Source organism: Pipistrellus kuhlii, unplaced genomic scaffold (assembly GCF_014108245.1).
Source record: "Pipistrellus kuhlii isolate mPipKuh1 unplaced genomic scaffold, mPipKuh1.p scaffold_m20_p_20, whole genome shotgun sequence".
Classification (NCBI taxonomy): Eukaryota; Metazoa; Chordata; class Mammalia; order Chiroptera; family Vespertilionidae; genus Pipistrellus; species Pipistrellus kuhlii.
In genome coordinates this window covers 600,511-613,196 of record NW_023425516.1, presented here as the reverse complement: position 1 = coordinate 613,196, position 12,686 = coordinate 600,511, and positions in this window count along the sequence as shown.

Here is a 12,686-nt window from a genome sequence, read left to right as displayed (position 1 = left end):
GCCAATGCCCAGGTTGTGGGTTCAGTCCCCCGGCCCAGGTTGGGGTGCGTGCGGGAGGCAACCAATCCATGTGCTTCTCACATAGATGTTTCTCTTTCCCTCCCCACCTCCTCCCTCTTTGCCCCCTTTCCATCTCTTAAAAACCCGTGAATCCTCCCATCCCCCCTCAGTGGTTGAGCATCGACCTGTGAACCGGAGGGCGCAAGCCTGGGTTCCGGGCTCGATCCCCAGTAGGGGGGGCACTCAGGAGGCAATCGTTCAGTGATTCTCATCATTGATGTTTCTCTCCTTCTCACTGCCTCTCTGAAATCAAGAAAGAAATATATATTTTCTTAAATCAATGGAAAAAACATCCTTGGGTGAGGATTAATAAAAAAGGGAATAAAATTTTACAAATTATTATCCAGTTCTACATAATACTATGAATATTTAGGAGTTATATTCACCCCGTGTAACAAAAAGCATGGTAGATAATAACCTTCCAAATTGTTGTGGAGATATCTCTTGATGGAAATGATTTCTATATTCTTTATGTATGTTTTTCTTTTATATATATATATATATATATATTTTTTTTTTTATTGATTTTTTTACAGAGAGGAAGGGAGAGGGATAGAGAGTTAGAAACAATGAGAGAGAATCATCGATCAGCTGCCTCTTGCACACCCCCTACTGGAGATGTGCCCGCAACCAATGTACATGCCCTTGACCGGAATCGAACGGGGACCTTTCAGTCCGCAGGCGGATGCTCTATCCACTGAGCCAAACCGGTTTCGGCTATTTATGTTTTTTGCATTTATCAAATTGTAAGTATCAGGTAATACTTTTATAATTGGAATAAACCACAATAAGTTATTTCTAAAATAAAACAAGACTGTCGTGTTCTGTTACTTTTTTCTTTTTCTTTTGTATTCTGGATTGTATAAAGCTTCTACCCTGTTTCCCCGAAAATAAGACAGTGTCTTATATTAATTTTTTTCTCCCAAAGTTGTGCTAGGTCTTATTTTCAGGGGATGTCTTATCTTTCCATGCGACAGGTCTTATTTTCGGAGGATGTCTTATTTTTGGGGAAACACGGTAGTTGTTCTTTGCTGGCCTTCAAAAGACAAGCAGGAAAGAGCCCTGGTCACATGTGATCTTGAGTCCACAGCCTTATAGGAGCTTCCTGAAGTCCAGATGCCTCCTCATTTGGGGGTATGTTAACAGCACCGTCTGATTTCTACCACTCTTACCTGCCAGGAAAGAAGAAGAAAAAAAAAAACTTTTGGAGAAATTAGGTAATCTCCGAGGCAGAGAGATAAATGAAATCAGCTAAGTGATCTATAATAATAAGACTCTAGGTGGAAGTCTGCTTATGAATAGTAATGATTCTGCTGGTATTATGCAAACTCTTGCAGCCCTGCAGTCATCAAAGGGGGTCACACCTAACCTAGAACATGTTGTGCCCAGATATGGCCATGAAGGAGCACAGCTAAATTGCTAGGAGGGACTTCTGCTAATCCATGGAACCCCACAAGTGGATCTGGTTCCTAGGAGCCCAGGGACTAACCTTTGCAGGTTAGGCTACAAACGAGGCCCAGATCATCGCTTCATGCCCCAGGGGCCCATGGGCTCCGTTCTCTGCTGAGGCCACAAGCCCTAGGAGGGACACCCTTTGGAGCCTTTGTCATCTAGTTATTCAGCATCAACAAGGGTTATGCTATAATTTAGGCCCTGAAGGAGGCCCATGGCAGGCAGTAATACCATTCTGCCCTCCAGGTGTCTGTTCAAATGGCTATTCAGTCATTTAAAGCAGCGGTTGCCAACCAGTGGTCCGGCAAAAAGGACAGCACGAGTGATTGCCTGGATACGAAGAGAGCTTGGCAGACCAGAGGCAATCCCCACTTCTGTACTGTATGGCCAGGGCAAGTTCGAGTTGGGGGTTTTAAGGAGGGAGAAGGAACTGGAGCTAGGCTTCAAGGCCTAGTAGACCACATGATGGAGTTTGGACTCTGTTGAGGGCAGTGAGTAACTGTTGAAGGATCTTAAGGAATTATGTTGGGATGAGACGTCCGTAGGAAGTGGCAACTGAGGGGATTTGGAGATAAGCAAGTTGGGGAGGAGACCCAGTGCTAATTTGACTAGAGGGCAGCTGCAGGATAGAAGGGGAAAGAAGAAGTGAGAGAGATGTGGCAGCAGCAGACATTATGGGGGAACTTAGGGAAAAAGGAGAGTTAATCAAGGGATCAGTGTAGGAAGTATCTCTTTGTTTAACTGCAGTGCAAGCCTCCTCCTGTGACCTTATAGAGGCCTTTGTTAAAAGCTAAGATGTACCTCAGTGGTTGAGCATCGACCTATAAACTAAGAGGTCCACTGTAGAGAGCAGCTAATTGATTATTCTCTCTCATTATTGACATATTATCTTACCCTTTCCCCCTCCCCTCCCATTCTGAAATAAATTTATACACACACACACACACACACACACACACATTATCCATTAATAATTTTGAAGTTGGATTCTTATTGTTCTGGGAAGATATATAGTGTGTTCAGATTAGCCTAAAAGGTGAATAGCTAAGAACAGGGATAGCCCCAGATGGCCCATTGACTAGCAGGTTACATGGGAAAGTAGCTGGGAGGAGGTAGGAGGTACCAGACTAGCTAAGAGGCCTCTGCAATTACCCAAGGAAGAGATGCCAGTTACCCAATTTAAGGTGATAAGAGATAGAGATTAGATTTCTCAAGGAAATTAAGTCACTTCATTAGGACTTGGACATAGATTGGACGTGAGGGCTGAGGAAGGAGGAGCCTGGGTTGATTCTCAGGTTCCTGTGGTGGGGACCTGGTTAGGAAGTGGTAGTGTTCTGAGATGGGGAATAAAGCAGATGGAAATGATCTGCAGGGACTGGTGATATGAGTTCAGATACCTGTAGAGGACATAAGAAGGAAGGGAGAAAAAAAAGGATGAGAAGTGCGATGATTAGGCTCTATGTGCCCTCTGCCTGCAAACAGAATCCCAGGTGCATGACCTAATGATGATGAATGGACATTGGAGTCAGATAAATGGGATAGGACTGTCCTTCCTGCAGGGATAAGCTTTCTCTTAAAATATGAGGGAGTTCAACCCTGGCAGGGTAGCTCAGTTGGGTAGAGCATCCTCCGGATATACCAAGGTGTGGGCTTGATCCCTGGTCAGGGCACATACAAGAATCAACCAATGAATGCATAAATATGTGGAACAAGTTTCTCTTTCTCTCTCTCTCTCTCTCTCTCTCTCTCTTGATCCCTGGTCAGGGCACATACAAGAATCAACCAATGAATGCATAAATATGTGGAACAAGTTTCCCTTTCTCTCTCTCTCTCTCTCTCTCTCTCTCTCTCTCTCTCTCTCCCTCTCTCTCTCTCTCTTTCTCTCTCTCTCTCTCCCTCTCCTCTTCCCCCCCCCCCCCGCTCTAAAATCAATAAGTAAAGTGGGGGGGAAATGTATATAAGGGAGTTCAATAAAATTAGTCATTCCTAATTTGATAAGAATGGTACCAATGGGCCTGGCCAATTGGCTCAGTTGGTTGAGTGTTGTCCCATGCACTGGAGGGTTGCTGGTTCAATTCACAGTCAGGGCAACTGCCTGGGTTGCTAGTTTGATCCCTGGTCAGGGAGCATGCAGAAGGCAACAGTCTCACATCGATGTTTCTCCCTCTCTCCTCTCTCCCTTCCTCTCTCTAAGCATTTCCTCAGGTGAAGATTAAAAAAGATAAAAAAATTAAAAAAATGGGGCCAGTGGGCTTGGGCTTGTCTTCAGGTGAAAAAGAAGCCTTTGATCTTGGCAGACTGTTAAGAATTTATGCATTTCCCACTGCAAGCCATTTACTGCCTAGTAGGGTGTTGGGCAGTGCCCTATAAAAAAATAAAACAATTAACAGTGGAGATAAAACATTCTCTGAACCTGCCCATCTGGTTTTCTTCCTTTCCCTATGACATCAGTCTCCCCTGACATCCCAACCAAACAATTTTCTCTGCCAGGCTCAGTCCTGACACTGACCCTTGGGAGCAGTGGGCAGGAGAGGAGAGATGGGGAGTGGACCTCAGGGGGAGAATGAGTCATCTGGGAGACGAGTCCAGGCTGGCAGGGAGGTCTGTGGGCGGGGTTGCTGTGGAATGTGCTCCTGGGCACAGCCCGTGGGAGCCCTCTCTCTGTCGTTCTTGTGTGATGGGAAAAAATAAAACCTCTATTGCGGAGCTGCCGAATAAAGAGCTTGCCATCAGGGCGGGAAGGGGAGCAGCAGCAGGCCAGGCGGTTTGGAGAGAGTTTGGAATGGGGGTACAGAGAGCTTTACGGAAACAAGTGCCCTGTGTGGGAGGATGAAAAGAGGAGACAAATCGGAAAGATAATGCGAGAAGAGTTCGAGTGTGGTGAACATCATTCCCCTTTGGTGTTTTATGAGACTGCATAAAATCTTTAATATTGCTTTTCAACTTATTTTTGGAGATTGAACTGTTTTATTTATTTTTTTAAAATATATTTTTACTGCATTCAGAAATGAAAGGAGAGGGAGACGGGGAGAGAGAGAATCATTGATCGACTGCCTCCTGCACGCCCCCTACTGGGGATCGAGCCCACAACCCCGGGCATGTGCCCTTGACCGGAATCGAACCTGAAACCCTTCAGTCCAAGCATGTCAAACTCAAAGGCTAACATGGGCCAAATAAACAGGGTTTAAGTTTCTGCTGACACAGAATTTACCAGGCAACCGGAGGCACAGGAAAAGCCCATTTATTTCCAGACATTTCACATGGACCGGTGCAGGACTCGGGAGACTGCTTCTCTCAAATGCTGAGTCCCATGGAGGAGGTCTTCCCTTTTTATATTCTCTCGGTCTCTTTGTCTCCCAATTATGGAATATACTTTCAACCTGTCAACCTGTCACGGGCTTTGCAAAAAGCTCCAGGTGTTGGGGCCTTGAGACCACAATAAAGGCCTGGCCTGGCGCCAGCACTGACAACTCTGGGGATGGCTTATGGCCTCTCTAAAATGGGAGGAGTATTTTGGGTAAACAGGTCTTGCAGGACCAGATAATTAAAGGGGCAGTGACTACATTCAGATTGCTAGCTCCCCCAAAATGTCTAATTTTCCCCATCACTGTGGGCCACAAAAAAACAAAAGCTCCAATTTTCATAGAAACCTTGGTTTATTTCAATAGAGACATGCGGAATACAAAGGGCTGAAATAAATGAGTCATCGTTAACATAATAGAACATTTTAATAAAAATTAATATTTTTATCTTGAACATTAACTTACCAGACACTGAATAACTGCACAAATTAATAACCCTAATGCAAATAAACCTATTTTTCTTGTTCTCCGAAAGCAAAATATTTCCTGTTGCACACACCAAATAAATCAGTCCAAGACTAATGACGTGGCCATCGGCTGCTAAAATATTCGCTGCTGGTGTTAGTGGAGGGAAATGGTGCACCTGCGTGTAAAGCACATAAGGGAAATGAATGTAACACGATTATAGTAATCAATCATATCGAACGTTGTAGTTCATTATTAATAATAATGTATAACAGGATATTGTAAAAATTAAGTTATGAAATTTTTATTAAAACGTTTCTTATATACAGTTATATTGTCTGTGCCGCAAAAATATTTGTTGTGGGCCGCATTCTGCAAGTTTGATATGCTTGCTTCAGTCCGTAGGCTGATGCCCTATCCACTGAGCCAAACCAGCCAGGGCTGAACTGCTTTTTAATCTGGCCAGCCTGGTAGTAACACAAGGGCCTGGTTTTATCTGAGGTGCATGTAAAGCAGTGAGGGTGCTGAGTTTGTAGCAGCTCATTGCCCAATTTTGGCCAACCTGCTACATTCTGAGATGGAATATAGCTTGTTGTATCAGGGTTTCCTTTTCCTGGACTCATGAGTTCAAGCAAGGATCAGTGAACTGCTGCCTGAACAGTCAGTCCTCACCCCAACCTTGCAGAGTTGTACAAGTTGTGAAGTTGGATCCAAAATACTGCCTGTGAACAGAAAAGCCTTTATTCTGGGAGAATATCCATCTAGTGCTGCCAATAGAACTTTGGGTAATGATGGAAACATTCTATATCTGAATTCTATCTGATAGCCATTTGCTGCCTATGGCCATTAAACACTCAAAATGTGGCTCCTGCAATTGAGAAACTGCACTATTATTTGTAATCAATTAATTTTGACTTTAATAGCCAAATGTGACTATTGGCTGCCGATAGGACAGTGCAGTACATTCTCAAAGGTGTGTGAACCACAACTGCACTCCCCCACTGGGACCAATCACTTTCCTTTACAGCTCTTAGTGTTGGCACATAACAGGTGCTTTAAGAACTAGTAGGTGCTTTATTAACTAGCACTTAAAGAAGAGCTATTCTGGCTCCAGAAAAAGGGACTGAGGTAGAAAAGGACAAATGGGCTTCTTGAGTTCACCAAGTTTTATTTTGTAAGCCCCAAATTCCTTACCTCAACCTAGAACTTTTCCCTAAACATTTCCCACTGCCACATACCGTGAAGTCTGCTTTACAGCAGAGTACACCAGGAACATGAGCAAAGGCTTAAAGGGGTGTGGAAAAATAACAATGCTAATAATGTTTTTTTGAAAGAGGAGACTTTAATAGAATCCTAATGTTTTTGGACTCAGAGCAGTTTTGTACTAAGCAGATTTTTATTGAACTGTGTTAATGTAATTTGACAATGTCACCTTAAAAATAAACACATTTCTTAAAGGTAAAATAAAAACAAATATGGTACCTTGGCTGGCATGGCTCAATGGTTAGAGTGTCAGCCCATAAACTGAAGGATCCCGGGTTTGATTCTGCTCAAGGGCATGTACCTCGGTTGCAGGTTCCCAGCCCCTGTTGGGGTGCGTGTGGAAGGCAACCAATTGATATGGTTCTCTCACATTAATGATTTTCTTTCTCCTCTCTCCCCCTCCCCACTCCCTTCTACCCTTTTTAAAATCAAAGGCAGAAATGTCCTCCATGAGGACTTAAAACACAAAAAGCAAACAAACATGAGAAATATCTGAAGATTTTTAAACATTTAAAAACAAACGGCCTTAGCTGGTCTGGCTCAGTGGATAGAGCATCAGCCTGCGGGCTGAATGGCCCCAGGTTCAATTCCAGTCAAGGGCACATACCAGGTTGTGGGCTCAATCCCACTAAGGGATGTGCAGGAAGCAACCAATAGGGGTTCTCTCTCATCACTGATGTTTCTATCTCTCCCTCCCTCTTCCTTCCTCTCTGAAATTAATAAAAATATATATTTAGCTGAAACCTGAGCCCGGGGTTGTGGGCTCGATCCCCAGTAGGGGGCGTGCAGGAGGCAGCGAGCGGCTGGGGACCAGTTTCCACCCTTCTCACGGGCCGCCAGTCTGTCTTGCCGTGGCACACCCCTGGATGGGGCCTGCAGGAGCCCAGGTTTCCCCCTCATTGAACGCTTCCACCCCAGCTCTGAGAGCCCAGGGTTCTTACTGGCACCAGGACTCTGGCAGCTTCCCCACTATTGACCACTCAACATTTCTGTATTCATTTGAATGTTATTGAGCTACAGAATGCTTAGCTTTGTGCTGTGTCCCAGAGATACAACAGTGAACAAGACCCAAACTCTGCCCTCACATCATTCACAGACAACTCAAAAGACAATTACGAGAGAGAGAGAGAGAATGAATTACAACAAAGTGTCTTGTGAGAAATGAGAAATACAGGGTGCGAGGAGAATCCAAGATGGCTGCACAGGTAAACACCTGGCCGCAGCCGCACACAACAATTTCAATAAAATACAACTAAAATATAAAATGGACATTACCCAGAACTACGGGAAAGTCGACTGACTGGAAATTCTACAATGAGAAGCAAGGAGAAAACCAGAAGGAAGAGCAGAGAAGCTGTAAAAGCCTAAGGTACAGAGACACGCGGCGCGCGCGGAGAGGACGGAGCCGGAGAGGAGAGGCGGCTGAGTGCCTGGCTGGCGTTCCCTAGCGGGAAGGAGATAAAAGCTCCGACTGTGCTGAACCCCAAACCCGACAGCGCTGAACCCCAGTTCTAGGCCAGACCCTGGGGACCCAGGCTCAAACAGAGGGAGCAGGGGCTGTGAGGTGGAATCCCAGGGGAGCAGCAAAAGGCAGAGCCCCCGGAGGTGCGCACATTGCGCACAGAGGATGGACTGTTGACTCTGCTGCTAGATTGCCCTGGCGGGAAGGAGACAAAGGCTCCGAACTGTGCTGGGCCCCAGTTCCGACTGATCTGAACCCCAGCTCTAGGTCAGACCCTGGGGACCCAGGCTCAAACAGAGGAAGCCTGGGTGGTGAGGCAGAATCCCAGGGGAGCAGCGAAAGGCAGAGCCCTCAGAGACGCGCACATTGTGCGCAGAGAAGGAACAGTTGGCTGTGCCACGGGATTGCCCTGGCCGGAAGGAGACAAAAGCTCCAGACTGCTTTGAACACCACCTCCAACTCCACTTCCAACTGAACTGAACCCCAGTTCCGAGCTCATTCGGGGAGAGCCTAGACTGTTTGGTAGCAGGCGAAAATCGAGGGCACCTCACTCTCAGAGGTGCTTGCAACGAGTACTGAAGGACCCTGGGGATTACTGAGACTCAGGAGTCGCATAGGGCGGGGCTGACGGAAGCCAAGGTTGTAGGCTCCACCTTGAAACCCCACCCCATTCAAGCATAACACAGAGACTTTTAAGGCTACCAATTCAGGGAAGCTGCAAAAATGCCGAGACAAGTAAATAGATCACAAACGAAAGAAATGGAGGACAAAAAGCGACTGGATATAGAGTTCAAATCTACGCTTATAAGGTTTTTCAAGAATTTCCTAGAAAAGGTCAATAAGACCTATGAGGATATGAAAAGGGATCAACTAGAATTAATAAGGAATCAACAAGAAATAATAAGGGATCAACAAGAAATAATAAGGAATCATCAAGAAATAAAGAATACATTGTCTAAAATAAAACATATTATACAGAGTCCTAAAAACAGAAAGGAAGATTGAAAGAATCAAGTCAAAGATTTGGAACATAAAGAGCCAGAAGACACTCCTCCGGAGAAGCAAAAAGGCAAGAGAATCCAGAAAATTGAAGATAATGTAAGAAACCTCTGGGACAACTGCAAACGAACCAACATCAGAATTATGGAGGTCCCAGAAGATGAGAGAGAGCAAGATATTGAAAACATACTGAAAGAAATAGTGACAGAAAACTTCCCCCACCTGGTGAAAGAATTAGACTTACAAGTCCAGGAAGTGCACAGAACTCCAAACAAAAGGAATCCAAAGAGGACCACACCAAGACAAATCATAATTAAAATTCCAAGAGCAAAAGTCAAAGAGAGAATATTAAAAGTAGCAAGAGCAAAGAAGGTAGTTACTATAAAGGAGCACCTATACGATTGTCAGCTGATCTCTCAACAGAAACCATGCAGGCCAGACGGGAATGGCAAGAAATATTCAAAGTGATGAATAGTAAGAACCTACAGCCAAAGATAATCTATCCAGCAAAGCTATCACTCAGAATCGAAGGCCAGATAAAGAGCTTCACTAATAAAAAAAAAGCTAAAGGAGTTCATCAACACCAAACCAGAATTATATAAATTGCTGAAGGGGTTTTTTTTGGAAGATAAAGTAAATAAAGATAAAAATTATGAACAACAAATACGTAACTATCAACAAGTAAATCTAAAAACCAAGGAAATTTTTTTAAAAAATCTGATGAACAATATTAACTGTTGAATATAATAGAATCAGAGGTATGGAAGGGGAGTGAACTGACGATTCTTGGGGAAAAGGGGAGAGGGGGATGTGGGAAGAGACTGAACATAAACTGTGCACCTATGGATGAGGACAATGGGGGGTGGGGAAAGGGCAGAGGGTGGGGTGGGAACCTGGTGGAGGAGAGCAATGGTGGGGGGGGGGGGAAAGGAACATTTGTAATAATATGAACAATAAAAATTTATTTAAAAAAAAAAATATATATATATTTTTAAAAAGCTTGGTGCTTTGGGAAGCTCAGTAGCTCACACAGAAGGACACGGTGTGGGAGGGGTGTTCTCTCTCCATCCCCAGCCACAATGACTAGGGTGAGGCGCCCTCATGTAAAGCCGAGCCTGGCTGGGTTAGGTTACACACGTAAGTCCTAAGTGTTTCAGCTGCTCCAAGTGTGCGCTGCCTTTACCATACAAATACTTATTGTATATCCTGAATAGGATGATTGTAAAGGGGATGGGATGCTCACTCTGGGGGGAGGGGAGTCTGAGGGGGGTACAGTCTCACAGTCTCCTAGGGGAGCTGTGAATAGCAAAAGGGTGCTTGTTTGAAGCCAGAAGGAAAGCAGATCAGGACTAAAGCAAAAGTCCAATGGTCCCTTTTGGGCCTGAGGAAGAAGGGCCACGAATGTTTACTAATAATAACTGATTCCCCTTAAAACTGGAAAGGACCTCAAGATCTGTCTGGAGGGAATTGTTACATGAGGAAATGTACAGTTCTGGATACCATGCAGACGTTTATTAAAAAGACCAAGGCCGTGTATACGCAGGCATGAGAAGATCTCCCAGCGATTCTGGACCTCCTACTGTGTGCACTGTGCTAGGAGCCAGGGACAGAGCAGTGGAGGAGACAGTGTCTGCCTCCCCAGAGAGCCCCTTTTCCACCCCCTAATTTTTGCCCTTTATAATTTGCCTCCACCGGCTTCTCCTCATCCCCCACTACAGCTCTGCCAGCTTCTCTAGGATCGCTGTGTGAAGCCTGTACTAGGTCTCTGCAGGGGCTGCTTCTCCATGGAACATGGGTTTCTGCACCTCTTCTCACCAGTCCTCTGCCTGGCCACAGTCTCTTCTGGTTCAGTGAGTTGGTGTTGAATGGTGCCAAGACCTGTGTGACCCAAATCTAGAACTCTCCTCTCAGTTTGTATTTCTGGAAGGCCCAGGTGCTCCCCTATTGCTCCTTTCATTCCCGCAGGAATCTTGCTGGTTGATTTGTTCAAGCACATTCTAGAATCTTTTCATCAACTTCTGTATGGCATCTTGGTATTTTAATTGGAATGGTGTTAAATCTATAAATTTACATGGGCACTTTTTCTTTCATTCTTGTTATATTTCCATCCAGAAACTTGGAATCACTTTCCATGTATTCACTTTTTTTTTTTTAATATGTGTGGCTTATAATTTTTATATTGATTGAAGTCAATATATCTAGCATTGGGCTGAAACTCAGTGACTTCCTGTGGTGTCTTTTTTTGACATCACTTCTGACAGCAAATGTGTCATTTTTATTTTGTTTGTTAATCCTCACCAGAGGATATTTTTTCCTATTGATTTTTAGAGAGGAAGGAGAGGAAAAGAGAGAAGCATGATGAGAAAGAGAAACATCGATTGGTTGCCTTCTGCAAGTGCCTCGACCAGGGCTCGGGATAGAGCCTGAAATTGAGGTACGTGCCCTTGGCCTGAGCGACACAGGCTAGGGAATATGTGATGTTTTTTGATTCTGACACTGCCCAGAGTTAGTGCCAATCCTCTCAGGTTAAGGGGCTTAGTTCCACAAGACTTACCATCACTTCAGACACTGACCCCAAAAGAGGTTCTTAGTTTACCCACAGTTCTTCCTGGCTGACTACAAATTTGGGGGTTCCTATATATATTTCCACAAATTCATACGTTATCCTCACCACCACACTGGCCCCCCTGGCCCATTCTCCTCAGTGACCAATAGTCTTTCAGGGTCAGTGTGGCCTCAGGACAGAGTCCAGGTGTCTTGGGTTCACAAGGCCCTCAGGTCTGGCTGCTGCCCACCCCTGTGGCCCCGTTGGCCTTCCTTCAGGTCTCTGCCCACGGTATTCCTGCCCTCTGAGGAGCTCTGTGCACTTCTCGTTAGCCTACGTTTCTGCTGCATCAATTGCTGCTCATGTGTGACTTCCCAGGAAGGCCTTCCCTGTCTCCAGGCTAGGGCAGAGCCAATTAACAGCCCTCATACCAGCCTACCTTCTCTGTCATTGTGTTTGCCCAACTGTCATCACATTATTGTGTGCGTCCTGTTCAATGCCCACCTTCTCTACATGCAAAATGTAAGCCCCATTAGGACAGGAGCCCTATCTGACTTCTTTCTTCCATGTCCTTAGTGCCTAGATGGGGTCTTGTACCCAGTAAATGTTCAGTATCTGTTGAAGAAATAAGAGGCAGGGCAGGAATGCTCAATGCTTATCCTCTAATTGGCCAAAGCACTTAGACAGGAAAAATTAAACAAGTAACTGAGTGTCTCTTGGGTACATGCTGAGGGATGTACCTCTCTGCACCTAGCACCTAGCTCAGGATCCGGCCCACGGCAAAAGCCCAGAGAATGCTGCTAGCTGAATAAGCATTCCCTCTTTTATCTGTAGGCACTCCTCCCTTGTGCTGATCTCATCCAGTTTCCTGGCTTTAAATGCCATCTGTAAGCTGATGACTCCCCAGATTATAGCTCTTGCTTGGACCTCTTCCCAGAACTCATACATCCAACTGCCTATTTGCCACCTCCACTTGGGATACTTAATAGGCATCTCTACTTAACATGGCCCGAACGACTTTTTGTTCCTCTTTTGGCCAGCCGTCTCCAACCCGTCTATTCTTGTCATTGTTCAGGCTGCAAGACTCGGAGTCATGTTTGATTCTTCTCCTTCCCTCATACATTGTATTAAATTAACC